General features: G+C 44.4%; 1 protein-coding gene across 8 annotated transcripts in view; it reads right to left on the bottom strand.

Annotated features, from left to right (window-relative positions):
* Positions 1 to 27303, bottom strand: part of PRKN (parkin RBR E3 ubiquitin protein ligase) — a 1364839-nt gene that overhangs the window by 84416 nt on the left and 1253120 nt on the right. The window lies entirely within an intron of this gene.

Below are 27303 nucleotides of genomic sequence, written 5' to 3'. Positions count from 1 at the left end.
TACACAGGGCACCTGGATTAAGAGCCATTCCTCAGGGTCTCCTGGCTATTGAAATGTCTGTATTCGTAAGAGCAGCTTTCATTGTCTGAAATTGACCTTTCCTCTCTCTTTACGTGTTAGGCTCGACCTGGTATTCACTTAGGGAGACCAGTCACCCTCTGCAGCTCTGTCTCACTACTGGGTACAGTGAAGACGTTTACAAGTTTGGTAGCAGAGCCTATGAAGATAACAACTAAGGTGGTTCTGTTACTGTCACAGTCACCCCTGTTATCCAAGGGGGATATGTTTCCAGACTCCCAGTGGATGCTGAAATCATGGGTAGTACCGACCTTATATATGCTGTTTTTTCCTATACATATGATGCCTATGATGAAGCTTAACTTACAAATTAAGCAAAGTAAGACATTCGCAACAGTGCTACAGCAGAGCAGGTATAATGGTGCCAGGACCGCGACACGAGCTATGTGAATGTGAACTTCCTCTCTCTCTAAATTGTCCTACGCTCATCCTTCTTCTTGTGATCTGTAGATCTGCTATCCCAGATGGCTACTAAGTGACTTCTGGGCACACGGTGTCCACAGCGTGGAGATGTTGGACAAAGGGAGGATCCACATCCAGGTGGGAGGGTGTGAGATTTCATCGCACAACTCAGAACAGTGAGCGATTTAAAACTTAGGAAGTGTTGATCTGATTCCATTTAATATCTTCGGGCCTCAGTTGACTGTGAGTACCTGAGACTGCAGGAATCGAAACCACGGATAAATAGTCAATGTTCTTGTTTTCTGACAAATTCACTTACAGGGAGAATTCCGTTTATTATTATTTTTTTTTTTCTTTGAGACGGAGTCTCACTCTGTCTCCAGGCTGGAATGCAAGGGAATGCAATGGCGCTATCCTGACTCACTGCAACCTCCGCCTCCTGGGTTCAAGTGATTCTCCTGCCTCAGCCTCCTGAGGAGCTAGAACTACAGGCATCCACCACTGTGCCCAGCTAATTTTTGTATTTTTAGTAGAGACGGGGTTTCACCATGTTGGCGAGGATGGTCTCTATCTCTTGACCTCGTAATCTGCCCACCTCAGCCTCCCAAAGTGCTGGGATTACAGGCATCAGCCACCATGCCCGGCTGAATTCTGTTAAATTTTATATTCAGCATGTAGAGCAGAAGACACACTTTATACTCATAGATTTTCTTACTTTCACTCAGAAAGGAAGGGAAAACAGTACAATTCGGCGAAATAGGAAAATGAAATCTTTCAATGCATGGGTCATGTAGAAACCGAGAGAGAAGAGAAAATGGAAAAATAGATGATGGATGTTGTTAAGGAATTAGTGAACCGTTAAGTCCTCTATCATTATTAGATATTCGGGTGAGCATCCCGCATGTAGCTATTTGACCAATGCTCCTTGTAAATTGGCTTAGGAAAATTAACAACATACATTGTATTAAACTGATGCGTTTGCCTTTTACGGAAAGCAAGGAATATACAGAGCCATTTTGTTTAAGAAATATAAGCACATGAGAGGCTTAAAAAGGTAGGGGTTGTATGCTCTCAGCACTGGAGCTAAATTCTTAAATGGAAACTGTTCTTTTGGCAATTTCAGAGTAGGCTATCTCAAGGTGATTGCTACAGACTCAAATTTTAAGTGGCATTTCTTTCAGAAACAGAAGGAAGGTCAATCTCACTTTCGAAAAGAGAAGGTAAGGTGACTCTTGTCATAGTAACATAATGTAGCAGGTCCCAGGTGTAATCCGGAGGAAAAGGCAGACAAGGTCCTGCGACGCCGCAGCTGAAAGGAAGCTGACGCCAAGGAGCTTCTCAGAAGAACAATGACTCATTAGGCCCCGGCTCATGGCAGGTGCGGGCTCCCGACAACTGGCCTCCCTCCAAAAACACGGAGGAAATCAAGGGGGCAGAGCCGGGAAGGAGGCTGCAACCCTGGCCTGATGGGGAGCTCTCCTAGCAGGCACAGGGTAATCAGAAAAGTGCTTTGGAATCACAAAATTAAAAAACAAGTGTCAGCTGTGGGAGATGTAGAAATGCAAATAAGTACTAATGCAAATAGGCCGGATAAATGGAAGTGTGCAATCACCCAAAGCTCTGTTTACAACCCGAAGGCAGCTCCATCTGTAATTATCTGGGCGCCACTAACTGCGTGGGAGCAGCTCTCAAGGGGTACAAGAGAGATACCACCTGAAGTGAAATGTCCTCTCTTTCCCGTGATGAAGCCAGATCTCCGACAGCATTCCATCTACACTGAACTAAACCAGTTTGTGCCAAAGGGCTAGAAGTGTACCTTTGGTGAAATGAGGAAGCTGGATTTTTATTACTTACCGTGCATCTTAAAGTAATTCTTGCCATTAATTAAGAAAACAGATGATAAGAGATTTGGCTTCCATAAACATGTGCTGAAAGCTACCACATCATTGAGTTTAATTATGCAAGCAACCTCGTGGGGCAGGTGCTATGAGCTCTGATAGACTTGGTCAAGGTCATCCAAGTAGAGCTGAGATTCGAGCATCAGTATTTTGGGCCTAGGTGTTTACTCTTCCCATTCTGTCAGAAGTTCTCAGTTGACAATGTCTGGAGACATTTTTCATTGTCACACTACAGAGTGCCACTGGTATCTAGCAGACAGAGGCCAGAGACTCTGCTAAGCATCCTACAATGCAAAGAACAGTCCGCCTGACAAAGGATTATCCCACCCCGAATGTCCAGAATGCTGACACGGAGGTTGAGAAGCCCGGCGTTTCCCCACTGCCGCCGCTGGGAGGCTGCCTCTCAGGATAGATTGAGTTGTTCTGCAAAGACATGGTCGGCAGACACAGAGGGTTCCCTCACCAGGGGTCTGGGAGTTGCTGGAAACGGATAAGAAAATCCTAGTTCTACCTCGCAGACAGGGGAGGAATTGAAGAGGTGAGGCAGTAAAAATTCATAACGTCTCTATCACAAATGCATTCTCAGATTGCTTGGATCTAAATTGCCCTTTCCAAACCCGAGAGATATTTCCAATGCCACCTGAAGGTCCTGAGAGCTCCCTGACATCACTCAGGACGGAAGGTAGAAGGTAGAACGGTCCCGGGTTTTCTGAGGGTTCTTTATTTGTCTTCCAGACTATTAAAGACCAGCATCTCTCCGGAATACAAATAAGAGTCTAATGTGATAAGAGGCTGAACTGAAGGTGTCCCTAGAAAATTTAAGACTAAAATGTCAGCTGAAAGACAAAAGAGAAAGATGGGATTGTTCTTGCAAAATCTCATTGGTAAAGAGAGAGAGGATTTTCCGAACAAAAATGTTCTGAACTAAAAGCATCTCGGAGGGATTTTTGAATTTCAACCAGCTAAACACCATCAGGGGTTCTGGGGGGGTTAGTCAAATACAGTCAGAAAGAGCCTGTCTGCAGCACAAAACACAGCACAGCCAAAGCTGTGACCACGTCGGGAGGAGCGGGAGAGAACTTGGTGAAGAGCAAGAAAGAGCAGCTCAGCTCCACGGAGAAGTGTGGTGCTCAGCCATCACTGCTCCAGGGTGAAGAGAAGCGCAGTCCATGGCAGTTTGGGATGTGGCTGGAAGCCCTGTGTCACAGTTCACATATTTACTAATTTTATTGATTTGTGAGCTACAGGAAGAGTCTGGGGTCCTGTCCAGGTGCGGTAGTTCACGCCTACAATCCCAGCACTTTGGGAGGTCGAGGCGGGCGGATCACTTGAGGTCAGGAGTTTGAGACCAACCTGGCCAACATGGTGAAACCCTGTCTCTACTAAAAATACAAAAATTTGTTGGGCGTGGTGGCGCGTGCCTGTGATCCCAGCTACTTGGGAGGCCAAGGCAGGAGAGTCGCTTAAACCTGGGAGGTGGAGGTTGCAGTGAGCTGAGATCATGCCACTGCACTCCAGCCTGGGCGACAGAGCAAGTCTCTATCTCTAAAAAGAAAAAAAAGAATCTGAGGATCTCGGGTCCTGAGAGCTCCAGTTCTTCACCGCAGTTCCCGGAGCTGCTTCTGCTGATACAGATACTGCTGCCAAGGAATCCCAGGGGCCTTAGAGTCCCGGGAAGGGCCAAGGCTGCAGCTGCTGCCTGCCTGGGGGCTCCTCAGCCATCCGGCATCTTCCCTCCCTCTGTCCCTGGCCTGCTGTTCTGAGTCTCTGAGAAGAGGGTCTGGCAGCTGGGAAAGGTGCTACCATGGAGGATAATGGTCTTCAGGAAGTGGATAAAGCTGGCCCTGCCTCACGCCAATCAGCCCAGCAGGCAGGGAGGACATCGCCAGTGAGTTTCTGGTTTTCACTTCAGAAGTTATGGAGACGATGTAAGACGAAATACTGTTCAGTGGGCTAATGCAGCCACACGAGTCAGTTTTATTTTCATCCCTACTTTAGTAAACATACATGTGCCAAGCTGGCTCTGAATTATTTAAAATTATAGCAGTCAGAAGAGAGACATTCTCAAAGTCTGTCAGAAAGATTTTTAATCATCTTTAAGTAAACTTCAATTTCTCTGAAATTGAAGGAGAATTATTTCTCCACTTCAAAAGTCAGTACAGAGTCATTGAAGGGGCTTTCCATCTCTTACGATAAGTAAAAACATAAAATGATTAGCACAAAAAATACACCATGAAATGAGTTTAAAGTCCTTTATCTTGAAGGCTAGATGTAAGACACTATTCCTTACTGTCCACAAACAGGTTTATGTTAGTGATCATAACAAATGGCTTTTATTCAGAACCATTCCTCAGTATGATTTTTAAATCTTGGGCTTCATCTTTTGGATAATTCACATGACCTTGTCCTTAGTGGGCGAGTACAAGAAGGTACTGAATAGCGTGCCGTTCCCTACCACCGAGAGGGAGGCAACACTGCTTGTATCTAAGGTGGCGACCTGGACCAGGGGTGGCCTTTGCTGGCTTGGACTGGACGGGCTGGACTCCCCGCTGAAGGTGGCTTGGAATTTAGCTGTTCCTTCGGGGCCCTGCTTACACACAAACACCCATGAATGCTTTTCAATGAAGTTGCTAGAATGCAGCCATGGAGACGAACAGCTTACGGAGAGCCTCTGCCAGCATGCAAAAGAGAGGCTCTCTTCCCTTTCAGTTTGGACATTGTAACAACTAAACATAACATTTATATCATTATCTGTCAGCAGTTTAACATAAACCCTTTCATTTACTGCCGATGTGTCCACCCTGCTCCTTAGGCAAGTCATTCTCCCCAGTGCACAGATGAGGAAATGGGGTCTCTGAGAGGTTAACTGACCTGCTCGGGGTGAGGAAAATAAGTAGGGATTAGAATCAGGGAGCGAGGCTGGGCACGGTGGCTCACGCTTGTAATCCTTGCACTTTGGGAGGCTGAGGTGGGTGGATCATCTGAGGTCAAGAGTTCGAGGCCAGCCTGACCAACATGGAGAAACCCCGTCTCTACTAAAAATACAAAATTAGCTGGACGTGGTGGTGGTGCATGCCTGTAATCCCAGCTACTTGGGAGGCTGAGGTATGAGAATCGCTCAAACCTAGGAGGCGGAGGTTGCAGTGAGCTGAGATCACGCCATTGCACTCCAGCCTGGGCAACAAGAGCGAAACTCCGTCCCAAAAAAAAAAAAAAAAAAAAAAAAAAGAAGGGAGTGAAGTTCCTCCAACACACGTGGTCTTATACTATGTCGGTGTGCCTTACCACCTGCCCTGCATGGGGCCAGGGAACTGGTGTGCCTTGCCTAAATCAAGTGCAAGAGTTTGATGGTACCACGAAGTGCCGCGGGGTGTGGGGAGCCTGAGAGGTTCTCATGCAATGTCCACTGGAAGACAAGTTCATTGTCGCACAGACTTTGTAACATTGTAAGGAAAGAAGCCTGACAGTAGTTTTATATATCACACCATACAAAATTATTAATCGTAAATAGATAACTCAGAGTGGACAGTACATACTGTAATTTACAAGAACAACCAGTTCTTTTTAAAATGGTCATAACCAAAACGAAACAAAAAAGAGAGAAAGAAATCCTCCGCTGTCATTAGTTCAGTCAGTTTTACCTTTGGTAGAAATAAATGTGCTTCGGCTGCTAATATTCCTGCTGCCTAAACTGACGCCCCGGTAGGCAGAGCCAAGGGGTTAATGGAAAGAGCGGAGCACGCTGAGCATTTTGCCATCACAGATGCTTCTCTAAGCGTCTCTAGCTCAAGTAATAACGGAGCTGCTTAATTGCAGTCATTAAGGAGCCTGTGACTTTAAATGACAAAGGTAGAGATGCTGGCATCAGCAGCCTGTTAGCATTTAATTTACATGAAATTTGATTCAGTGTGCAAGAACTAACTAGGACTGCCAGGCTTAGGCGTTAGGCAGACAAAGAGCAAAAGCGCGGGAGGCTGGGTGGGGCCCGTGAGCTCTGGAGTTTCTGGCTCCCGGACTGGGACTCTGCCAGGCCAGGCCCAGCGGGTGGGAGCTGCAGATATCACTTCTTCAGGGTCCATCCCAGGGCAGCTTCATGGGATGGGCCTGGCTGAGTGAGCTTCCTAAGGAAACCCTCTTGCCTGGAAGAGGCTCCCAATGATCTGTCAACTTGTCCTTCCTATTTAGCAAATGATTGAGATTCTCTTCCATAAAGACACATTCTCTGATGAACAGAATGTGCTCTGTAATGGGTTTAGCCAAAGCATCTCCACCACTTCCCTCCAGAAATGTGTACGTCTGTGCGAAGTCCTCAAGGTCATTAGATCTCATGAATTTACTCCGGCATTTCCATTTCCATGCATTGTTTTTCAATTTAGACTAACTAGTGCTTGGGGTGCTTGCCATGCTCCAAGAAGTCCTTGCAGCCCCTGGTTAGTGGGAGATGCAGAGCAGGCATTCAATCAGCAAATATTAATTGATGTGGTGAGGTTGTGCTCTGAAAAGCTGAGTTCCTCCTGAGAGGCTAATTCACTGTGCCCAGCCTGTCTGCGGGTAGCGAGGACTCCCGAGTAACAGCGAGCTTTGGACGAGCGCTACCGCGTGGCGGTGGAAACATTTGTTCCCCTTGATGAATGAAACGGCACTCTTGACATGCTGTATGGACAGAATCTTTACATGTAATTTATTTTGCATTTCAATTGCTTTGACAGAAACCTTCCTGTGGTTTTGGCCAGAGGTATTTGTTATCAGTTTAATGGATTTATTCCTGTTTTGCTAGGGTAAGTAATATTTATTTTTTAAAAAATCCAATACCTCTCCGGTCTGCATTTTCATTTATCCTTAGCAGGGTCTTTTCTAATAAGGGTGTTTGGCACAATATCTATTTTTTTTTTTTTTTTTTAATTTCTAGGTAATCCCTGCCTACATTTTACTCTGGATTCCAAGAGTATACTGGGGTTCAGGGACCAGATGCCAGGGCTGCCACATCTGCCTAAAACCCATAATTCTTGAACTTGACATGCTCAGCCTCTCCAAAGCCCCAGCGCTGACACGAGTGTGCAGCAGTCAGACAGGAATGGGGAGATGGGGCTCAACTTTCTGATGGCCGCTTAGAGGCCGTCTGACCCATGAAGGCAGGACCGTAAAACATACACCACATGCGACCTGCTGGTGCTCGGCGCTGACCCAGGGTAGGAGGGCCACGTGGGCTGGAATGCAGTTGCTGGGGGCTCATGAGGGGCTCAGGGGTGGCCCTGGCCACTGAGTCAAGCAGGGTAGATTGACTGGAGGAGCTGAGAGCTGAGGCTCACCCTCCCCTTTCTCCTACACATGGACACCTTGGAGCTGAATAAGGGAAGACTGTCTTTTCTCCAAGCTTGAAGGAAGATGTCTGTGACCCTTTTCCTGGACTTCAAGGCATCTAAGTGTCCGCTGGCTGCCATTCCATCAGCTGACAGGGCAGCAGGAGAGAGAGGCCACCTGTATCATCCACCTGGGCTGCAGCTGAATGGGACCAGTGCAGCATGCTTGAGGCCAGCTGCCCCGCGCCGGGTCTGCGTGTCATAGGGCAGAATGCACGGTCTCCCTTCACGTGCGGGGCTCGGTGACTGCACGGAGTGATGAGCTGGGCCCACTTTCCTGCTGTTGGACACCAGCAAAGAATACAAGGGGTTTCCCTCCCCTCCCCTCCCCTTCCCTTCGCTTCCCTCGACAGCCTTGCAGGGTGGTGGTTTCCTTTGCCCAGAGAGTTCAGAGGTCTTAGTTCTGGAAAGCCTCCTGTGGGGAGATGGAGTGATGGGGATACGCACCAGAGTAGAGAGGGCAGCAGCATAAACAAAGAGGATAGGCGAACTGTTTGAGCCCAGGAGTTTGAGACCAGCCTGGGCAACATGGTGAAACCCTGTCTCTATAAACAATATGAAACTTAGCTGGGTGTGGTGGCACATGCCTATGGTCCCAGGTACCTGGAGGGTGGGGTGGTGGTGGGGTGGTGGGAGGATCATCTGAGCCTGGGGAGGTTGAGGCCGCAGTAAGCTAGGATTGCATCACTGCACTCCATCCAGCCTTGGCAACAGAGAGAGATCCTATCTCAGAACAAAACAAAAAAATCGGAGAAGGGATTTCTCTGATTTCTCCGATTTCTCCCTTTGGGAAGGGAGGCTTGGAGACTGCCTGGGGCTGAGCAGGGAACACCATGCTTGCAGGCCTTTGGGGAGGTTTCGAGGTCCAAGTGTGACTTGAAGGAACTGGGAGACGCCAGCAGACACAGTGACACAAAGGGGCCTGGCTTGGGACCTGTGCAGCTGTGGGAGGGGAAAGGCCCTCCCCGCTACCAGATGCAGATTCTGGTGCCCTGAAGCCTGGCGTCTGAGCCAGATCTGACTTTGTGTAGAAGCATAAAAGGAATAGGATGTTTGTGATGGCTGGTCATGGAGGAATTCATACCTGTTCCTGGAGCCATCTATTTTTAACCTTGTTAACCTGAACTATACTTTAAAATTTAAACTAAATGCAGCCTCTTTTCTACCCATGATTTATTAGACCTCCCCTTTCTATCAAATTAAAGCTCTGCACAAATGAAACAATTTATCCTCATCAAATGTATAACCATCCTCCCACACTGGGAATATGGAGCCAGGAGTGAGGGAGGTTCACGTGGGAGGCAGCAACTGCAGAACAGACAGCTCTTTGGATTTCTTTAAATTGCCATTTCATTCCATCCATCAACCCATATTTCTGCTGTATACATAGAAAAAGACAATAACCACTCCCTCAACCAAATATTCCTACATTCAGTTAGAAGCTACTCTGTACCCCAGGACGTGGGAGCAGCTCCTGTCCTTCCCAGGTGAAAAAGTGGGCTTTTTTCCCCCTTAAGGCTAATAGGATTTCTTTTCTGTTAGCTACGGGTAGGTGACTTCTTAATGATCTTTAAGGAAAGAAGCCAATACGAGGAAAATATCCTTTTTTAATCCCATTTTCCTTCTCACCCCACGCTGAGCGTTACTATAGCAACATCTTTCCTGCTACTAGGACAGTTAAGTCCCCCTGTGAAGTTAACCGAAAGCTGCTTTTTCACTCAGAGAAGGGGCTGCTGTTCATTGACCAGCTTTTCCCTGCATGTCTAAATTCTTCAATTCTCTCTGACATGCTTAATCTAGGGTTTCCTGTGGCTAAACCCTAAAATTCACTTCAAAACTCCGAACAGCAGAATTCCCCAAACCTTTTCAGAACTGAACTCATTAGAAATGAATTTACATTTTGATTTAGTTATAAATAACTTTTCTTCTGTGTATTGGTTTAAGTTTAGAAAAGGCCACCTGTAAGGAAGACAAGTTGGGGAATAATCTCCCATACTCCTCTGCCATCCTTTCTTTCCTTCCTTTCCTTGGGACGGAATCTCACTCTGTCGCCCAGGCTGGAGTGCAGTGGCGTGATCTCGGCTCACTGCAACCTCCGCCTCCCGGGTTCACGCCATTCTCCTGCCTTAGCCTCCCGAGTAGCTGGGACTACAGGCGCCCGCCACCGCGCCCGGCTAATTTTTTTTTGTATTTTTAGTAGAGACGGGGTTTCACCGTGTTAGCCAGGATGGTCTCGATCTCCTGACCTCATGATCTGCCCACCTCGGTCTCCCAAAGTCCTGGGATTACAGGCGTGAGCCACCACGCCTGGCCTCCTTTTTCTTTTAAAATATACATACTTACAGATAAAAAGAAAAGAAAATTTCAGGACCTTCCGAATTTCTTAGGCCTAGAGGAAAGTTAAGCCCTGGAAATGCAGTCATGAGAGCAGGCTGATTTTCCTCTCTGATGCCTGACTGCTGCTTTCTGACTTTGGTGTTGAGATCTTAGACATCAACCAGACTTCTAGCCTTCATTCAAACCAGACAGAACAATGTGGGAGGTAGAGACCTTGGTCACTGTTACCTCTTCAGAGTAAAATGCTAAGCAACCCCCTTAGAGTGAAATCAACAGTGGCCCGTCAAATCTTACATCTGTGTGTTAGCCGTTGTACGGAAAGTGCTGTGATTCTGTTCAGCACCTCCATTTTACCTCCATGAAAGATCTTCACTTTTCCCCACACCAGGAATATTTCACTGGATTCTTGGAACATCAGAAATTCACCATTCTTTGGTGTCTGCGTATCTCTGAATGGCCGCTCTCACACAGCACTTGACTGAATTATTTTAACTGTATCCGAAGCATTTTGATTATTTTAGATGGACTTACACACATGCATATACACATATGTAATGAAATGGTTCTAAAACACAGAAAATACAAAGACCAATGTAATCAGGACTCGCATACCCACATCTTAGATTTCACGCTGATTTTGGGGGGGGGCATTTTTGCTTCCAATTTGTAAAAAGCAAAGGTTACAGACATAAAGATCTTGTTATTCTCTTATCCCTTTTTCTTCCCTCTTTCTTCTCTTCCCTCTCTTTCTCTGTCCCCCGAGGTAGCATCTATGCTGACATTCCTGTATATCTTTTCCATCCAAATCTTTGCACCTTTGCTACACATTATGTGCAAGGCTTTTATCTGCTTCCTCCTAATTCGTGGGGGCAGGAGGCTGGACATCTCTGGCTGGAAAGGCACTCCCTGCAAATCTGGGAAGCCGCGAGCCACGGGAGCATTAGCTGTTCCTCTACCCTTTCATTTATTTGCTGGACAATCCTCATAAGCTGGAATCCAAGTTAACCTTCCCAAATGAGTGGGACTGTTATTTTAAAATAAAAGCGTGCAAGGTAGAGGATGACTTTGGGACTCTGGCAACACAGGAAGCCCAGCATTTTCTCTCCAAAGTCACAATAAAAAGTGGTGCATCTGAGATGCTGACTGCTCAGAATAAAGTGACAAGGGGTAAATAGGTAGATGGCTTACTTACAGGTGTTATGAATGAGACCATCAGGGCTCAGGTAAGAACATTGTCTGGGATAAATGGTTTGTGCTTATTGATCTGGACCTACCTGACAGAGAAGAAGCTGTGTGTATTATTATTACGATGACTTGGTTTATGCTTGCAATTTATAATTTGTATGCTCGGTCAATTCTGCCAATACAAAATAGTAATGCCCCAGTTTCAAAATCCGACATCGGATTTTGTCCCACGATTTAGCATGTCCTCTAAGCAAAATAACTGACAAACCAGGTCACTTGCCTTCAACAACTTAAAACACAAGTAACTAGGGAGAAAAACAAAGAAACATAAACTCAAAGAAGGTTTCAAGACTGACACAGAGAAAAATCTCTTTTCATCTTTCCTTATGTACTCTCCCACTGCTCAGCATGGACCCCAGGGAAAGGCGATTTTATTCAAAGAAGGTAACTCTGAAAGTACTCAGGGCCATAATATGTGAAATGTCTCCTCGTGTTTGACAAAAAGACTCTGTTTTCATGTTCATATTCCATGGAAATCTAAGTCAAAGCAACAATAAAATAAGCTGACCAATAAGTGCACATGGTGAAGAGGCTCAGCCAAGAAAAACTGTTTGGTAGTTGCTGACAACGGGTATCTAGACCTCAAAGAGGACATCAGAACCAAAGTAGAGACTTGTCCCACCAGAGATGGCGGGTGTTGGACTGAGTCAGCAACAGTGAGGCACTGACTACACTTCTATAACCAGCCATACTTTCTAGTTTATAATGACATTTATGGTTATTGTTCTACATAGACAGGTGTAGGGAAGCATTGAGAAAGTGTAGGAAAACAGAAGCACTGGGAATGGAACATCTTTGGTTTCTCCATTTCAGTGCACTGCCAGGACCCCCACACCCACCCATGAGACTTTAGCTGTTCCAGAGCCAAGGGTGCCTGCCTCTTTGCTGATCCATTACTCATCCTCCCTACAGATGCCTCATAGCTTTGGTTCACAAGAGGTAAGGTACAGGTGGTCTGGCTGCCTGCATTATCCACCAACCTCAAAATACACGGGGAAATGAAAATGAACAAACTGTTGAGCTCCTTGAGCTTAAGCAGGCCTCGTTGTGTTCCTTTATACCTTTTTGAGTCTCTCCTAAGGTCAGAGAGAGGAGTGAAGAGGGGGAAGGTATATGGCCAAAGGAGGACTTGCCCTGATTGCCATTGGCAAAGATGTTGAGCCTTAGGGACCATCCAGAGGCATGCAGGACACCTGCTGCAGCATTCTTGAAAAATGATGTCTTCCTACGCCTCCCCGACTCAACCAGAAGCTCACTGGTGAGAACACGTCCCATGTTGCGCAGCTCCATCTACTGTGAGAACTTCTGCTCTGCCGGCTGCCTCTGACATGCCGCATGAAAGTGATACCATTTACCCCACTTTGCAATACATAACAATCTGCACTGCTGTTTCCAATGCCCAGTTGTTTTCTTGCCTCCTCAGTATATGTATAAACCACTCATACTATGATTTACTTAACGTTTTATCTCTCTCTCTTTCTTTCTCTCTCTCTCTCTCTTTTTTTTTTTTTTTTTTTTGAGACAGAGTCTTGCTCTGTCGCCCAGGCTAGAGTACAGTGGTGTGATTGATCTCAGCTCACTGCAACCTCTGCCTCCTGAGTTCAAGCAATTCTCCTGCCTCAGCCTCCCAAGTAGCTGGGACTGCAGGCACCTGCCATCATGCCCAGCTAATTTTTGTGTTTTTAGTAGAGACAGGGTTTCACTGGGTTAGCCAGGATGGTCTCGATCTCCTGCCCTTGTGATCTGCCCACCTTGACCTCCCAAAGTGCTGGGATTACAGGTGTGAGCCGCCGCGCCCAGCTTGTTTTCTTAATTTGATTAAAGTTATTCCAAAATAAATATCATACCATTAATGTAAATAGAAAACACTGAATTGTGTGACTTGCCACACACAGAAGACAACTGCAGAAAATCAGTGATATGAACAATAGGAAAGTCAAACACTTTTGCCTGTGGAAGAGCCCAGGGCCTACTTTCTTTTTTTTTAAAGAGGCAGGTAAGCAGGTAACAGAGAAGCCTCGAGGACTAGAACAGAACTGATGGAAAGAGAACTGGCAAGGGGCTAACTTCTGCATGATGTATTTCCATGCTGACAGCCAGGGCCCTGTGAGTGGCCCAGTGGCCAAAAGAAGCTACTTTCAGAAGTAGTACTTAGCACCCGCCCTTAGTGATCACCATATTTCAGGTAAGACTTGTTCTCCAGGTTAATTACAGTGGAAACCTGATGGAACTTGACAGTCGGTGTGTTAGAGGGGTTTCTCTTCCTGCCAGTCTGCAACGTAAAGGAAATGCTGCATTCTCTCTCCTAAGAATGAGAACATTCTCAGAAATGCCCTTGAACTGACTATGAATTCCAGAATATGGTATGAATTAAGTAATTCATTTGGTTTTAGTTTACTTTTGAGAAAGTCCAAGCTGTGCACATGTTGAAATAAATCAGAGGCCTGTTTACAAATGGAGTCACCATTTCTTAGTGTGGAGTGCTATTGCTCTTGGGCCCCAGCACTGCAGAAAATCATCTTGAACACCTCCCAAGGCCAATCTCCCAGTGTAACAAATGAACTATTAAAAACAGGGGTCTCTTTTATCCTACCATCATCTCATTTCCAGAAAGAATAGCTCCAGTTCCTTCAATGACTTCCATGAGAAGACCTCTCGGAGAGGTCTGAACATTGTCTTCTGTCAGCTCCCTCTTGATTTTGGGACCAAGCATTGGATATACACTTAGGATGTGGCCTGAGGAGCATAGGCAGACCGCTGAGAAGCCTTCCTTGTGCCTGTCACTACACTTCCATCAACAGACTCCATCAACAGGAGGCAAGGCAGCCTCAGGATGCCACCTGCCCATGGCCTGCCTGAGGGAACCTGCTGCCCACAGCCTCTACTCCCAGAGGGAGCTACCCAGTCCCAAAGCTGAGGCACCACCCATCCTTGAATGGCCACAGTAACCTGTCTCAGGAATATGGGCAAGATGATTCCAAGAGAAAGTGGCAGTCAACAGTGGTTTTGTACAATGCGGATAAATATTAGAAAGGCCATCCAGGATGCGTCATTTGCAAGCTCGGGTGGACGGGGAGCTGCCAACAGTGACAGCAGGTGGTGCATGAGTGAAACTTAAGAGAATTAGGGGACTGCTTTGGTCTTGGCAGATTTCCTGGTCAGTCCATGGAACCCTCAAAATAAGTCCCTTAATTTTGTAGAAAACTGGTGTCACCTTTAAACATTGTAAACTGCAATTATAAATTTAACACATTCTCTTTTTTTTCTTTTTTTGAGATGGAGTCTCACTCTGTTGCCCATACTGAAGTGCAGTGACATGATCTCGGCTTACTGCACCCTCTCCCTCCCGGGTTCAAGCGATTCTCCTGCCTTAGCCTCCTGAGTAGCTGGATGACAGGCACGCCACCACGCCCAGCTAATTTTTGTATTTTTAGTAGAGATGAGGTTTCACCATGTTGGCCAGGCTGGTCTCGAATTCCTGACCTCAAGTGTTCCACCCACCTCAGCCTCCGAAAGTGCTGAGATTACAGGCATGAGCCACTGTGCCCAGCCTTAACACATTCTTAAGTACTTCCAAAGTCTGGTTTAAAAAATAGTTTTTTTTCCTGAGGACTTAAATAACTTATGAATAAATCAAAGCAATAAATATAGTGAGCCTTAAGTTCTCCGAAAGGCTTTGATACTGTTTACAAACTTTGTCAGAGTTCAACTTAATATCCCCAGCCTCACTCAATTACTCAATTGTGTTTCAAGCTAAGTCACAAGGTTGAGCTGTTTCATTAATTAACCACATTCCTTTAAAAGTTCAAGTATGTATAAATTCCTTAACACAAAATATTGGTTCTGTGGTTTTTTATTCTTTAAAACATTTCTCTACTTAATTCTAAATCTTTTAGGGTGAAAGATGATTAGCTACTAAGGAAACTATTGCATCATCCCACACAACTATTTTAGGTTATGTTCTTGTATTATTTTTGGGATTGTCCTCTCAATTTGCTTGTAATTGCATTATAATCAAAATGTTTAGCTGGGGTGCTGACTAGATTCTTCATGGTGACCTAAGTGGGATCTACTGAGCCCTATTTATAGTGGCATAGTGATGATTCCGTAACTCACAGGAGAGGGGCAGGGAGCCTTTGACTTTAAATCCAAATTCTCTCTCTCTCTCTGTGTATATATATGTATGTTATATATATCATATGTATGTTATATATATCATATATATGTTATATATATCATATATAATATATGACATGTTACACATCATATATATTACATATATCATATATAATATATGCTATATATATGTTATATATAATATATATATAAAATACCTCCACTCAATTCACTTGGCAGAATTTTGCACTATTGTGCTCTTAAGATATAAATATATTTCCATCTCAAGATCACGTCAGGCTTAATAAAATTCTGTATTGTCATAGTCTATATAGGACCACACACATTTTTCATGTATTCAATCGTATTTTTGATATCTCTCATAGCTATTTTTGATAATCCAGTTGCAAATTCTAAGGCCATTAATTCACACAATCTATTTGATGAAAGTTTTTGAAAAATGGAATATCCAATCCTTTACAGCCGATGAGGGCTTGAGCCTTGAACCACTGAACAGTACTGAGTAGCTGTTAGGAGGGCGGGGAGTCAGACGGCCTGGGCTGAACATCTTGGCTCTGTCACTCATTTCGTACTCTTAATCATCATGCTATAGAAACTCTCACAATCTGTGTATGTGCACATGTTATTAAATAATTCAAATACTCCCTTCCTTTCTTCCTTCCTTCCTTCCTTCCTTCCTTCCTTCCTTCCTTCCTTCCTTCCTTTCTTCCTTCCTTCCTTCCTTCCTTCCTTCTTTCTTCCCCTTCCATCCCCTCCCCTTCCCCTCTCCCCAAATTCAAAAAAAGTTAACTTCATGATTATCCTTTCTGGGAACACTAGTAGTTACTATACGCATTATTCACATAGAAAAATCAGTAATGTACCAGTTGGTAGTTGAATTCTTCAGAGGGAAAGATTAGTATCTTATTTTTTATTTAGTGCAATGAGGAACTAAAAGAGCATTACTCTTCTTTACTACAATATATATAACAGAAGTGTTTTCTTGGTGTCTGCAATGCAAATTCTGATGTCAGTAAATACATTGAGAGACGAATTTGTCAAGCAAGCAGAGACCACACATGGTTTCTTTTTATTTCTTTCTGAGGAGATGGAAGGAAACCTAAAAGTAACAATGCAGGCAACTCTCTAGGGTTGCCAGCAGCATTTTGGCAAAGTTCCCAGGGGTCACAATGACCTATAGAACAGCACAGGTTCTATAGGTCAGGGGTAGCATGGCCTGTCTTTTGAGCTCACTTTCCATATTATCCTAGATCCTGTGAAAGAAAGACCTCAGGCTCACACTATTAGATCCTTGGGTAATTCTCCACACTCTGAAGTTCTTGAAGAAGGCACTAGCTGGGGTTAGGGTGGCTTTGGGAAACCCTTGACTGCTTGAGGAATCCTTTCCAATTCCTTCCTGTTTTGTTTTTGTTTTTGTTGAGACAGAGTCTCACCCTGTTGCCCAGCCTGGAGTGCAATGGCGCAATCTCGGCTCACTGCAAACTCCACCTCCCGGGTTCAAGCGATTCTCCTGCCTCAGCCTCCTGAGTAGCTGGGATTACAGGTGTGTGCGTCCATGCCCGGCTAATTTTTGTATTTTTAATAGAGACGGGGTTTCACCACGTTGGACAGGCTGGTCTCAAGCTCCTGACCTCATGATCTACCCGCCTCGGCCTCCCAAAGTGCTGGGATTACAGGCGTGAGCCACGGCTCCCTGCCCTCCAATTCCTTCCTTAACCAGGCAGGAGGAACAGCAGGCCATTCGTGGTCTTGAGTCCAGTTTCCAGGTTCTAAGCTTGGTCTATGCTTTTGGTGTGCTCTCTAACTCAATGATAATGATAGTCACAGAAGTTTCTTAATATCTGGGTTTTTGAAACTGTTCGTCCCTAGAGCAAGCCCAAGTTTATTTTGGGGGAACTTTGCAGCAGCATCGTAGTTATACTGAAATTTAGAATATGTGGGTGGAAAAGCACCAAAGTCAGTGGGAAAAATCCAGCCCACCATTAGGACGACTGAAATCCCATTAGCTTGACTACTTTCTGGAGGTCAATTGCACTTAACTTGGATTTCTGAGTTACTTTTTCTGGTCCATAACTTCATCTAGGTCACTGCTCAGACATCACCTCTCCAGTGAAACCATCTAGCCTGTCTAAAATCATCCTTCCACTCCCCTAATTGTCTCAGTTTCTCTGTATTGTCTTCCTCAGCTATATACTTTTTTCATAACACTGGTTCTTCTAGACATTACATTACATCTGGATTTGCCATCTCCTGTCTCTCTTATTAGAACATAGACTTTTTGAGACCATGGACTGTCGGTTTCATTTAATTTCACATTTTGTCTCCTTTTTTTTTTTTTTTTTTTTTTTTTTGAGGCGGAGTCTCGCTCTTATCACCCAGGCTGGAGTGCAGTGGCGTGATCTCGGCTCACTGCAACCTCTGCCCCGCCGGGTTCAAGTGATTCTCCTGCCTCAGCCTCCCAAGTAGCTGTGATTATAGGTGCCTGCCACCGTGCCTGGCTAATTTTTGTATTTTTAGTAGAGACGGTAGAGACCATCTTGGCCTGGCTGGTCTTGAACTCCTGACCCCGTGATCCACCCGCCTTGGCCTCCCAAAGTGCTGGGATTACAGGCGTGAACCACCGTTTTCGGTCTGACATGCTGTGTTCTAAGCACCCAGCATGGTGGCCAGCATGCAGAGGACACTGCAGAAATATGTGCTGCATGAATGACTTGCTATTTGCATCAGCCCACTAAATGCTACCCAGTGAGTAGAAAAATTTCAAATGAAAGCATCCTAATCATTCCTTTTTTTATAGAGGCCTATCAGTGTAGGCTATTCTAGCTGAGGAAATCACATCCGGTCCCTGGTCTCATGAAGTTATAGAAATATTAGGTGCATACAAATAAATAAACATACACATACTTTAACTCATATCAACATATTATAGAGAAACAAACATTGAAAAGAATTTCAAGGCTGGCCATGTGTGTTTATAGTTTCCTCCAGTTCAAAATTACTATGAAAACATGTTTTTCTAAGGAAAATGTTGGCCTCTAGGGGAAGTGAAAGGCTCCTGTGTTGTGATGTTTAATAGTGAGTGTCAACTTGATTGGATTGAAGGATGCAAAGTATTGTTTCTGGATGTATCTGTGAGGGTGTTGCCAAAGGAGCTTAACATTTGAGTCAGTGGACTGGGAGAAGCAGACCCACCCTCAGTCTGGGTGGGCACAGTCTAATCAGCTGCCAGTACGGCTAAGATAAAGCAGCCAGAAGGGCGTGGAAGGCCTAGACTGGCTGAGTCTTCCAGCCTTCATCTTTCTCCTGTGCTGGAAACTCCCTGCCCTCCAACATTAGACTTCAACTTGTGGACTCTTGGACTTACACCAGTGGTTTGCCAAGGGCTCTCAGGTCTTTGGCCACAGACTGAAGGCTGTGCTGTTGGCTTCCCTACCTTTGAGGTTTTGGGACTCTGACTGGCTTCCTTGCTCCTCAGCTTGCAGATGGTCTATTGTGGGACTTCTTGTGATCGTGTGAGTCAATTCTCCTTAATAAATGTTCCTTCATATATTCATCTATCCAATTAGTTCTGTCTCTCTAGAGAACCCTAATACATCCATTCTCCCACATCACCAGCTTGATTCTTGCCCAAGAATAAAGAAGATCAAGGACAGGGCACTGAACGGTCCCAAAAGAAAGCTGGGTTGGTGAATGCTGACCTGGGTCTGTTTTGTATGTGGTCAGAGGGTGAAAGGGTCTGGGGTACATGCACGTGACCCTTCCTCTTCCTCTTCCACCCACATGGCCAGAGAGCTCAGGGCTTCCTCAGAAGAAGAAACAGTCTCATTGCTCAGGAAACCTTTTCTTCTAGGCAAACTGGAGGTAGCGTGGCAGCTGGAGGAGGCCTGGAGTGGTGCTTGGACTTTGAAGTCAAACAGTTGCCCTCTCAGAGCCTTTGCCTCCACTGTGTTCCTACCAGAGAGCTGAGTTCAGGACCTGGGTTTGGGCGTGGAAGGGTGGTGTGAGAGCAAGGCTGAATAGTCCAACTTCCTCATTGAACAAATATCCACTGAGCATTTTCGTGATGCAAGGCTCTCTTCCAGACCTCTTGGTTCTTAGGCATCCAGGAGTTCTCCACTCAGTACACCCAGGTTAACCAAAGCTAAACCCATGAGATTTTGTAATAAAGTCAAGGCTAATAAGAAGGCATTCCATTACTTTTCCTGCACATGTGTCTCTGTTAAGCACTTTGCAAGGAGAATGGGCAGCTGGGCCAATGCAGGATCCAACTATTCAAGATTCCCCCACTTACACAATATATTGACACTAACTCTGTATGCATCCCCACTGAATATAGAGCTCTAGTAATTTCTACTGAAAATATCAAATAAAAAAGCTACTAATTTAATCGAAATTACCTCTTCTAATTGCCCTACAATGACACAACTGTATTCTGAAAGGATACATGGATGTCATACAAATAATTCAAAATTCATGTTTATATTTATGTGCAGTGCCTAGAACAATGATAAGACATGATTGCTGAGTGTGTGGATAGATGGGCGGGAGGACGAATGGATGCATGAATGAATTAATGAATGCTCTGTGATCTGAGGGCTGAAGATACATTCCTGAAAACTCCAAGAAGGGCAGAAGGCCAAATCAAGGAATATGAAAATCTACTGTTAGGTACAAACGTGTCTCTAGAGAAGAGACTGGTTCTGAAAATAGGGAGAACGGGAATCACCAACTTCCTGTGTGTGTGTTACCATACTCTTAATACGAAAATGTGTGATAAGAAGTCCAGCATTTTGTAGATGACTGCACATGTAAGTTAAAGAAAAAGTGACCTTCTTTTGTCTTTCCTTTGTAGTTTTTTGGGAAAAGGATGCTAATAATCAAAAGACCTGCAAAAAAGGTGATTTGGTATTTCAAGGGTTGTGGGCTTTTACAGGACAGAAGCTGAACTATCATGTGGAAAATGACCACCTTCTGATGTACTCAGGCTGCCCAAAACTCTGGAAAGAAAAATATAATATCCCAGCTGTTATGGGAATACTTATAAGAAGAAAAAGAGAAATCCAGCTCTTTGTACATTCAGATTCCCTTAGCTGGAAAGAAAAAGAGTAGCCTCCTTTAAGAAAACCTTTGGGTTTGACAGAACATAAATAAATCTCAGTGCAGCTGCTTACCTAGCTGAAGAAGGCCTGGTGTCTCTGCTGGCACTTACAGATTTTAGAAACGTGTTGTCATTCTTTAATCATGATCATTATTGGAGAATATGATTGAAATTTTAATTATTAAGTAGGGAGAATTGTGAAGCGCTTTCATCCAGCATCTCGGGTGCCTGGTGCGATCGACCATCAGCGCAGCTGATGCAAACCTGGAAGCCGTTATCACAGCTCCCTGGCCCTCGCCGTGGTGGAGGCAGCCGTCTGTCTACCTCCTGCTGGCTGCCTGTCTCCTAAAATGTCTGCATGCTGTTTACTGCAGAGCCAGTGTTTGGACCAAATGCTCAGTAATGTGAAAACATCAATTATTTCCTTCCTATGTTTAAATGAACTATGATTACCCTTGATTTAATAGCAAAGGAGCATTTCCAAGGCACAAAAACATTTCAGCCATTAAGCTCAAAGGTTGTGTTGAAAATATATGTTTGTTTTCTTCTACAGAGCAATGGGTACTCAATTTATTAGCTTCGTGCTCACCGTGACAGTAACTCCATGTCTGTGGAATTCTGTACTGTCTGCACGTGTTAGGCTGTGGGTAGGCAAGCTGGTCAATGGAGAAATACTGACTTTGCCAGAAATTTGTCAATTTTTAGGGAAGTGAAGAGCATATGGTCACTATGACTTGCTAGTACTGTTGGTCTAAACCTTATAATCACCAGAAGCCATTTTCATGTTTGTTTTTTTTTTTCTTTTTAAAGTGCATATCTTTATTTGGACAGCCTTAAATCCCTTCATCTTATCTGGAAGGAAGACAGCAGTGAAAACCATGATAGTATCCGGGAGGGATTTTCAGGCAAGGCTGAGTTTTCTAAAACTGCAAGCACTTCCTTGCTCAGAGAGTGTCTGCTGACAGCCAGGGTTCTGTTAGTGGCCCAGTGGCCAAAAGAAGCTACTTTCAGAAGTGGTACTTAGCACCCGCCCTTAGTGATCACCATATTTCAGGTAAGACTTGTTCTCCAGGTTAATTACAGTGGAAACCTGATGGAACTTGACAGTCGGTGTGTTAGAGGGGTTTCTCTTCCTGCTAGTCTGCAACCTAAAGGAAATGCTGTATTCTCTCTCCTAAGAATGAGAACATTCTCAGAAATGCCCTTGAACTGACTATTAATTCCAGAATACGGTGTGAATTAAGTAATTCATTTGGTTTTAGTTTACTTTTGAGAAAGTCCAAGCTGTGCACATGTTGAGATAAATCAGAGGCCTGTTTACAAATGGAGTCACCATTTCTTAATGTGGACTCTAGGGACCTGGTTCTGAGCAAAGCAGTAGGAAGGATGGAATTTCCTGAATCCCTGGATCTGTTCACCGGAAAGCCTAGAGCTTCTGGCCCGCAGGGTAGCAGGTCTTCCTGATGCCCCAGCTTCTCTGAGATCCACCCTGCTGTCAGCCCTAGAACTCCCTCACCAGCAAGCTGTTTTGCTGATTTTCTCATCTCTGTTTAGAGGTTTCCACTTATATGTAGATTTCCCCAGGGTCCTAGGAAACTAGCTAACTGGTGCTGCTGTAACATTTGCTATAATTATAACAGTTCAGTTATTTGGTTTTCTCTTTGTCTCCTTCATAATTTCGAGGCTTTCAATGACTTACCCCGCAATGGGAGATTTCTGGCCCAGAAATGGGTCAGCAGAAACTATTACATTGAAAGTTGGTTTCTTGGTGCTGCTTACATTATTTTAGATAGATAGGAAAATGGCTGTTGATATTTTGTGAACAAATCTATTTATCCATCAAATCACATATCCTTTTTTTCCTTTAATTCAACTATCCATCCATCAGTCCATCCATCCATCCATCCATTCATCCAACCATTCAACTTTTAATGTGTCCCCACAGGGAGAAGCAGGCATGGTACAGGAATAGTACAAACAAATACAAACAGCAATTGATCCTACCTTCAAGAAGTCATCTGCTTAGAGTAGAGGACAGATTTTGGAGGTAATACAACCAAAGTTTATAATAGGACTATAATCCATGTTATTTTAGGACGTCACAGAGGTTGCAACAAAAGATTTATTTTATTTAATTCTTATTGATGGGCACTGTGTGTTTACAGAGGAGAGTGACTTTGACCAAGATCATGAAGAGTGGGTTAGACATTGCTTGGGAATAATGGGCAAAGGAGGTGCAATACTCCCTCTGAATAGGCTTAGGCCCAAATACCCATTTAGGGTCTCTAGAATATAATGGGCTACACTTGGCACTGGATTCATTTAGAAGGACACAGGACAAGAAGCAGCATATCAGCAGGGAGGGCCAGGGGACACTTCTCTGAACCCCCGTGATCACTTGGGTTTGGGGAAGGAGACAGGCTGGTAGGTGAGGAGCAATGCTGGGGTAGAAGTCCCAGGTGCCACATGTGCTGGCAGGAGTTCCAGGGGCACAAGGCCAAGCTGAAGAAGACACAATTTCATCACTGTGAGTGCGACTTCCAGGGATGTCCACAGCTGTGGCTTCTCCCAGGCATTTATAGTTCATTTACAATCCTGCCTGTCAAGATCCCACACACCAACCCAGAGTTATCTTCTTTTTTCTTCAGATGGAGTCTTGCTCTGTCGCCAGGCTGGAGTGCAGTGTCACGATCTCAGCTCACTGCAATCTCAGACTCCCTGGTTCAAGCATTTCTCCTGCCTCAGCCTCCCAAGTAGCTGGGATTACAGGTACGTGCCACCACACCCAGCTAATTTGTGTATTATTATTATTATTATTATTTTTTAAGTAGAGACAGGGTTTCACCATGTTGGCCAGGATGGTCTCGACCTCCTGACCTCGTGATCTGCCTGCCTCGGCTTCCCAAAATACTGGGATTACAGGTGTGAACCACCATGTCCTGTCCAAGAGTCATCTTTATCATAAGTATTTACTGCCTATTAACCCCACAAACATTCCACCTGTGTCAGTTTTCCAAAAAACAGAACTGAAGGTCAAGTTTATCCTCAGGGACAGAGAAAGAGTTTTGCTAGCCAGTGGCTCAGAGGAAGGAGTAGCCTCCAGAACAAAGATCTGGAGGTCTCAAAAGTCCTCAGTGAGTTCCGGACCCGGAAATGGCTCAACATGAATTAAGTATAAGGTGTTGCTAGAGATGAGAGGGATGGTGGAGGGGGACGGTAGGTGGAAGATGAGGCCAGAGGGTCCAGAAAACAAACTTGATGGTGTTAAGGAGTTGAGGTTTTTAAGCTGTAGGGAATCACTGCATGGGGGGTGTTATGATCATATTGTATGGTATGGGGATAAAGGATGGATTACTAGGGGGAATACACTGAAGGCAGGAAGAGTGTAGGTTGTTCCAGTAGTTGAGGCAAAGAATGGGGGACCCTGAGTTAATAGGAAAGAGGAGGTGGATGCAGGAATCATTGGTCTTCCGGAATCAATCAGTTATCAGTCAGCCACTGGAGATAAAAGGGTCTGGAATACATGCATGGAGGATTCTAAGTGCCACTCATTGCAAGGACCGAGGTAAGAAGACACAGAACAGGGTTGCATGTGGGTGAGGGAAGAGGTGGAAAAACGAGTTCAAATATTGATATTTTACATTTGAAATGCTTATGAAAATTCCAAGCGGAGGTATCCAGTAGGCAATTAGAAGTATAATCCAGGAACTCAAGAGAATGGTCTAGTTACAGAGACAGACTTGGGGTCAGTCAAGTATAGACAGTCAGAACTGCAGAAATACATGAGAAGGTCTGAAGGAGGCTTGGCTTGAAGGGAGGACCAAGGATGGTCCCCTTGAAAATAACAGTGGTTAAAGGGCAGATGGAAGACCAGCTTGTAATGTGGATTGTGAAGGATACAATGGGTAAGGGAAGATGACTGGAAAGGCGGGTGAGAAGGGCACCCACAAGCTAGCAGGGGAGGGAACAGTCAACAGTGCCAAACGCCACCACCTGCAATGAGCGGAAATTCACCACAGTAGGGACCTACACATGCTCTGTCTCATCCTTTTCATCTTTGCACAGTATTAGCCTCTACTGTCTCCCAATATGACCAAAGTCTAGTCCATCTAGAGAGATCAGATCAAAAGTGAGCCTGAAATCATTTACATCTAACAACATTATCTAGAAAACATGCTTTTATTCTGAATCACCTGAACTTCCAGCTATCTGTGGTTTATAAGCTGGCATTTTTCAGTTGAAATACCACAGGGGGACGTATTTTAGGAGCTGATTTGGTACCCAGTTAATACTGTAGAAGGTGCTCTTCCATTACCTTGAAGCTAATGACTAGCTAAATTAGTTATATGGCCCAAAGCAAAGATAAGATGGTTAGTATGTTTGACCAGTCATTAAAGTGTGTCTTTCTGGAAAAATATTCTTTACTTAAGTGAAATGACACCATGATGTCCGATCAGCAATATAGCTCACCCTTATTAAGAGGTCTACTTTGAACGTCTCCCCAGGGTGATCACATAAAAAAAAGAAAAATTTAATATGTCGTTAACAGAGGTTGACTTGCTGAAAAATAAGCTGAATTAGTTGGGAATTGCTGCTAAAACATTCTGTAGCTGGAAAATATCATCCTGTTTCTCTGGAGAACTATAGCAATAAAAACACACAGAATACGCTTTGCATCCCAAAATTGGCATACTTTAAATAATCCATGATTTTTTTTTGTTCAAAATTGGCTTAATAGGTCTGAGGCCAATAATATTTTCTATTTCCTCAGGATTTCTTCACTCAATTTTTTTGTTTGGTAGAGCACTTATTATTAACAAGACACTATAGTAGGCTATAGGGGTATGAAGATGTCAGAAGTTCTGTATATAGTAGACTGCAATGTACTAGAAGCACCAGGAAAGTCAGAGAGATAAATACTTACATAAATACTGAATAGAGAAAAAACTACCTAATGAGAATTAGGGGTGGCTGAGCACCAAGGGGTTCCAAGGTCAGTGTGAGCACTTCCGGCTGGAGTGGTCAGTGAGATATTATTGAAGAAGGTGGCATGTGGCACCAGCAGAATTCCTGAGGCATCCAGATTCAGCACGGCCTCTGGAAGGTGACTGCCAGGTCAGTCTCACTGTCAGCTGGTGCCTCTCCTGACCCCTCCTCCCTTGTTACCAAGGATGCCAAAACTTTCCCAGCTTTCAGAATTACGACTGTTTGGTTCTACCTGGCTTATCCTTCCTGATCCTGCCTAACCGGCTCTTGAATCATGTTTTCCAGAGGTCAACTCAATCCAAGAAGACATTAGAAATCCTGAAATTGGCCATATAATCCTGCCTCTCCTTGATTTGGGACAGGATGCATTTTGGGATCTGGCAGCACTTTTCTGAGGGCTTCAACTACCAAGGTTGGAGGGATCTTTCCATCAACCTACATTTATACCCACCAGATGCTTTCTTTGACCATTTTGATATCCAGATAAGGAGTATTCCAATTTCTTGGTCCCCATGGACTGAAACTTTACAGTTAAAGGCCAAAGTTTTAATTCAGCATGAATCAGAAATTCAATGTACTATAAGCCTGAAAGACTTGGCTGAAACTCAGCCCCAGCTAAAGCAACATCAGAACTGCACACACAGTGCTCCAGATCAAGTGTCCACTTTGGAAGTATAATCTTTATCTAGTGATCACTTTTCCAACATTTCCATCCAAATTTTGGAAGCACCTAAATCCAGCTATCCCACAATATTATAGTATTCACTTGCATTTACGATACTGCACTCCATAGAGCTAGGATGGTAGACATCAACATATAGAGACCTTTAGGTACTTTTTTTTTTTGAGATGGAGTTTTGCTCTTGTTGCCCAGGCTGGAGTGCAATGGTGCGATCTTGGCTCACCTCAACCTCCACCTCCTGGGTTCAAGCGATTCTCCTGTCTCAGTCTCCTGAGTAGCTGGGATTACAGGCATGTGCCACCACGCCCGACTAATTTTGCATTTTTAGTAGAGATGGGGTTTCTCCATGTTGGTCAGGCTGGTCTTGAACTCCCGACCTCAGGTAATCTGCCCACCTCAGCCTCCCAAAGTGCTGGAATTACAGGCGTGAGCCACCGTGCCCGGCCAGTACTTTCTCAAGCCAGGGATTGGATTGGGAAAACTGATGGAGTTGGGCAATTCCTATGGAAGCCACATTTCATTCCTGGAAACTTTGAATCTCAGATTTTTTTTTTTTTAAATAAACTTCATCTAGATATCATTTATATAATATAAAATATGCCAATTTTAACTGTATACTTTGATGAGTTTTGGCAAGTTTATACACCAATATATGCACCACTACAATCAGGATGTATTGTATAACATTCCCAGCTTCTAAAAAAGGTTTTCTCATGCCCTTCTGCAGTCAACACCATCCTATGCCCACCTAGCCTAAGGAAATCACTGAACTTCTTTGTGTAACTACAGTCTTGGTGGTAATTTCTCAGAAAGTCTAAACTCATGTTCATTAGCAGACAAACAGAAAAATGAATTACCAAATAATTAATGCCTTGAAGGGTTCCAAAGTAAGTCACACCTCAAATTCTGATATACAGGCCCCTAAGGTCTCTTATAAATCCCCAGTGAAACGAATTATTTAAATATCAGGTAAAACCATCAGGCAATACACATGAGTTCCCCCACCTTGGCTTCCCCACCTGTTGCCTGCTGGGTCATTTGCTCCCCTTTGCTTAGTCAGTTCGACCCACAAAATATCTC

This window comes from Macaca fascicularis, chromosome 4 (assembly GCF_037993035.2).
Source record: "Macaca fascicularis isolate 582-1 chromosome 4, T2T-MFA8v1.1".
NCBI lineage: Eukaryota > Metazoa > Chordata > Mammalia > Primates > Cercopithecidae > Macaca > Macaca fascicularis.
The sequence above is the reverse complement of the archived record's forward strand: the minus strand, read 5'-3'. Positions and strand labels throughout refer to the sequence as shown.